The sequence below is a fragment of the Lacerta agilis genome, chromosome 14, assembly GCF_009819535.1.
Source record: "Lacerta agilis isolate rLacAgi1 chromosome 14, rLacAgi1.pri, whole genome shotgun sequence".
NCBI classification, from domain to species: Eukaryota; Metazoa; Chordata; class Lepidosauria; order Squamata; family Lacertidae; genus Lacerta; species Lacerta agilis.
Window position 1 is genome coordinate 881,564 of NC_046325.1, and position 5,301 is coordinate 886,864.

General features: G+C 50.6%; 1 long non-coding RNA gene across 1 annotated transcript; it reads left to right on the forward strand.

The window, feature by feature from the left end:
- Positions 1-3,101: 3,101 nt before the first annotated feature.
- On the forward strand, positions 3,102-3,949 carry LOC117059254. The gene is made up of 3 exons (XR_004427903.1): positions 3,102-3,271; positions 3,589-3,762; positions 3,919-3,949. It is a non-coding gene; the product is annotated as an uncharacterized LOC117059254 (long non-coding RNA).
- The last annotated feature ends 1,352 nt before the right edge of the window (positions 3,950-5,301 follow it).

Here is a 5,301-nt window from a genome sequence, read left to right on the forward strand (position 1 = left end):
TTTGTCTTTGCTACACTGTTTTACCCTGGAAAACCTGCTCTTTGGGGAAAACCCGGTTGCCATTTGTTCCTATTCAGCACAAAACTGCTTTCCCCAGGCAAGTTCAGAGGCAAATGGAAGTGTGGATGAGCCCTTCACTGGTTTGCAAGGAAAGAAGGCCAACTTGCTTGATTCAAAGTGGTGTGTTGGTTCTGTGGCATCACCCTGCCACCGGCAGTTTAAAAAGCTTCTCATAGCAGCAGCAGCAGCAGATAGACAAGAATGTCACCTGCCTCAGGACCTGGAGAGTTCGTGTCAGCAAGAGTAAACTACACTGAGCTGATACACGCACATTCCAGTGTACTACACACCCTCCAGCAGCACACTTGGTGTGGATCCATAGGTGATTCATGTTGTTTCCATGATCACTGCAATTCTCCTGTGACTCAATGGACACCTGAAGTGCTCATCCTCACATATGGACTCTGAAACTGTGGCTGTACCTTGATGTTTATTGACTCCTGTGCTTTCTGATAACAGTGACTGTTGTGGCCACAATCCATGTCACTGTAACAGTGAAGAATCGGAACTTCAGCCAAGAGATGGCGATTTACGGATCACCTGCCTTCGATTCATTTGTGAAGATCTTTGAGAAACAGGTGAGGGGTGGCTGAGAGTTCATAATGGACACCCATTCAGGAAAATGATCACCTTCCAGGCAGACCTATTGTTACTTTTGAGTCTGGGTCCTGTTAACGTGCCATTTCTTTGTGGTAAACTTCATTAACAGAGATTTGTCCGCTTAGCACATCTGGAAACACAGTCAGGTTTCCCTCATTTGGAATACCTGGATATCCAGCTTTGGAAATGGAGCTATCGGATGAGTATAGAAAGCGGTTTCTGCAACATGTAGCTTAGATCCGATGGTTCATACACTAATACACACATCAGGAACCGCCTTCCTAATTGTCACTTTTGAAAGACCAATGTTAAAGTGACAAAGGTCATCTTCCAGCCTTTATAATCATCCTGCTGGGAACTGGAGTCCAACAACAGCTGGGGGAGGGCCACCGACTAGCCATGCCCAGCACAGGAGATACCCCAAAGGTGTGCTGGAAGGGTGGAGGAGTTAAAGGAGCACAGCAGGATAGAGATGCTTTTCTCAGCACATAGGAGGGACCAAGAATCTGCTGGGATTGGGGGTTTGGAATTTCTCAAATCAACAAACTAGTATCTTGTACACGTAGAGTATTTTGTTGTTTCTGATTGGTTGCTGCTCCTCACATTCCGTTGTCACTGCAGCGGAGCTAAGATTTTCTCTCTCTCTCTGTGCAGATGGACATCTTCTATGCGGGCGTTTTTGGGTACCAGAGCGTACATGTGATTAAGCTGAGGTGAGGCACAGAATAGATAAGTTTGGCGACCGAGCATTGGAGAGAGAGTGGTTTTGGGTTCCACCAAATTCCTTGGCCCCCGATGTAAAACACCACACTCCCTTGAACACAGAAGCCTGGACAGGCCATGTCAACCCACCTCATAACAGCTGCGGCTAAATGATTTATCCTTCTTGCTTCCAGACAAGGCAGTGTCATCGTGGACCACGAGGTGCGCCTGCGTGAGCCGTTCTCGACCTTCAATGGTTCTTATGATGCATCCATCAAGGACATCATCCGGGTCCTGGAAAATAATTGCACTTTCAACGGAACAGGTGAGGCAGCAGCTGCCACTGGCTGGCTGGCAGCTCCAGGACCAAAAAGGCTTCCTTTGCTTGCATGCCACAGGGCAGCTCTTGCCACTACATTCCTGCTTCACATCTGGCTTGTGGAGTGCGAGGAAAAGGTTCCTTATAAGACGTCTCCAGATCAGATGTCACGAGGAAGCAGATTTCCATCCAAGGGCAGGAATCCTGCCCCTCCTTATTTGGGAGTAAATCCTGCCAGCATCAGTGGCACTTTAGTGCTTGCCCACTTGTCAATCGGAGCAGTGAGACAGCCAGTGACCCACCTCTCTGCAGAATCTGAACAGCTTCACTGAGCCCAAGCCCACCCCCCTCTCCCCTGATCCAAACAATCATGCTGTTTCTCTAGGAACAGAAGTATGGAAGCTTACTGGCGCAAAACGTAGGCTTCCTAGTGTGCCCATTTCACAGGCAGCAAGCTTCATCTATGCCAGATCTGAGGCCAGCTGGTGTTATCCATGCATGCTGGGGGGGGGGGTTTGCAAAGCCATCTCTCCGTTAACCCAGTAACAGACCCCTTTAACATCAACCAACCCCAGCAGCTTCTGCCATGCACACACAGAGATGGATGTCAGGGTGCTGGCTGAACATAGGAGGGATGGCAGGGGAGGTGGGTTTCCTTCAACCTTGGTGGCAGGGAGACATGGCTGGTGGGTGGGGGAAGATGTCCCTCCCCATGGATGCTCCAACCCCCCTCCCTGTGATTTCTTCCTTTCAGAAGCTTCACCTTTGCTTTCCCCCTCTCCTTTAGATCAGCTCTGCTTTACTGAAGGAGCATCTCGTGCGACTCCAGTGCCCCTGAGCCCTGAAGGTGAGGACTGGGGTGTGAGAGGGGGTCGCTGTGTGCTTAACACATTCCTAATGTTGAAGAGTTGCAGTGGGCTGTCTGGATGGAGGCGGTGGAGCTGGATGAGGAAGAAAACATGACCACCACATGCAAACAAATTCATTGCTGGTGTGGACACTGCAGATGTTGCCAGGATTCTGCAAGTGCAGTCACAACTGAGATGCACAGAGGCCAATCCTTTGACCCATCAAGTGCAATTAACCTGTGGGATTCTCTGCCACAAGTTTGAATGGCTTCAAATGAGGATGAGAGAAAAGGGTTTTATGGCATTGTGGCTGCATACTACCTCCATATTCAGGGTCAATCTAACTCTGAGTATAAGTTGCTGGGAGAAAGAGAGTCAGAGAGTGTTTCTGCTGGTGCCTTTCCCAGAGACAAGTGGCTGAGCATTCAGGGATGCTGAACCCTTGGAGCCTTGGACCTAATCCTGCAGCAGCCTCCTCTTCTGATCTCCTGGTCTCAAGCATGCGTGGTTTTCTAAAGGGGACTTGCATTCTCCCGTTTCTGACTCTGCTTCCTTCCTTTCCAGACCTGTCAAATGAATGCAAGAACACCTCCGTGGTGGCACAAAACATCCAGCAATTTTACGTGGCACGAAACGTCAGTGGCAACCTTCAGTGCGTCTCTAACTGCAGCATTTGGCACCCCGACCCCTTCAACTGTGTGAACGGAAACTGCTATGTCACTCCTGAGGGGCCCAGTTGCTAGTGAGTAGCATGCCAGGGGGTGAAGTGGGTGGTGGCAAAGGATCTGGGCCTGTGGCACAGGGGAACGAAGTCACACCTGTAGGCTGTTCCTACCAGCTGTGCTAGTAGGAACCAATGTCTTTTGCTGCAATTCCCTGTGAGCACCAGTCACCACCGTTCCTGCCTTGGATTAAGGCCCTGGATGGCACTCAGTCCTGTCCCCCCCGTATTGCAGCATCAGAAACAGTCCCTGCTCCCCACCCCGTAAAGAACCCAGGCATCCTGGGCCCCATTACCTGCCTCCTTGCAGGTTTCTGACGCTGCCTTTCCTCCCACAGCTGTGAGCAGTCGGACTCCTACTGGTTCGTGGGCCACCGCTGTGAGCAAGGCATCAGCAAGGTGGGGGTGGCCGTGGGGGTGGCCCTGGGCCTGGCGGTGCTGCTGCTGATCATCCTGGTCTTGGTGGTGCTTCTCTGCTGGAGGCGCTGTTGCCGGAGGGAGAAAGGTCACAGGTAGGAGGAGGGCTGGGCAGCCGCACTCAAACTCTGGTCAGCTCGGTCAGCTCCGTGTCCCGGTCAGTCTCTGGTGCTGACTCTGGAAGCTGCCCTCGAAATGGGATGAAGGAGAGGCCTTTGCCCTGATGGCCTCTGTTGGTCTCCCACTTCCAGGCTGACGCATTTTCCTCCCGATGAAGAGAGGCGGTATGAAAATGAGCCCGAATGGGTGGCCCGTCCTGAACGTCCTGCTTCGAGTACCCCAGCAACTGCCACAGGAGGTATGGGGGGCAACGTCTTTTTTTTTTTAAAAAAAGATTTTTTATTATTTTCCATTAAAACAAAGAGAAACAAAAACACAGCTTAAACATAAACATAAACACCATAAAAAACAATACATAAACACCATAAAAACAATAACAATATAAACAAATATAAAGAAAAACATATACAAACCTTAACCAACACCTATCTTTGTAGTTTTCTTGTTACTATCTTCTCTATTTAGGGGACTTCCCCTGTTCCCTCCACTGTCTTCAAAATCGTATATATATTATAGGTAGCTTTATATCTTTTTCCACAGGGGGGGCAACGTCTAGGCCAGGAACGAGAGGCCTTGGTGGGGGTGGCATGCCTTGGTGTCCATGTCAACTGCTGGCCCCCAAAGCATGCTTCTTCCCTTGCCCTGCGGGTTAGTGCATGAAAGAAAATACGTCAGTGGAATTATAGATGGTCTGGGGTTGCAGATGGGGGTCAGGTTGCACAGAAGCACATGCAGAAATAAGGCAGTAGAAAATTGGAAGTGAAGAGCAACAGGGGAGGTCAAACACAGCCAAGTCCCCAAACTGCCATCAGACGGCAGGGCTCCCCATGCCCTGCCGCCCCACCCTGCCTGATCCAGAAGGAGGGTGGGGGGAATAGAAATAAATAAATGAGATGTGGGGGTTCTCATCTACTCTGTGCTCTGGGAGGGAGCGCCAGGCACCTGAAGGGGATGGTGAGCATCAGCCCTGATTACGGGCTGCATTATCACACCAGGGAAGACCACTTTGCTTGCCAGAGCTTTGAAGATGCAGTTTGTAAAAACAGAAGCACAGGTCTGGCTGTGCTTTGTGGGTCCTTCCCTTCTTGGAAAAGGTCTGGGTGGGAAAGTGGAGAGGCTGGGCTGGGCTGGGGCGAAGGGGAGCCCAAATCTAAAAAATGACCGACACGCTCCCTCCCCCTCCTTCGCCCATTGCACAGAAGACCCTTTCGCAGGTGACAGAGGCAGCTCCTTCCGACCACGCCTAGACACTGTGGATACGTCCCTGCCGGTAGGAGAAAAGAGGGCATTTGGGGTTTGGTGTGTGTGTCACAGCTGAGAGACAGCAGGCAGGGATTAGAAGCTGTGCAGAAAAGCACAGCCAGAACAATCCGGGGGCAGAGCCAAACCCTTTCCCAAAGAAAAAAAAGGAACTTTTTGAATTACGAAGAAAAACACATGACTGGTTTATAACGTTATGGGTGGTGTGCAGACAGTGGACAAGGGGAGGTTTATCTCTCATGATACGAGGTGCC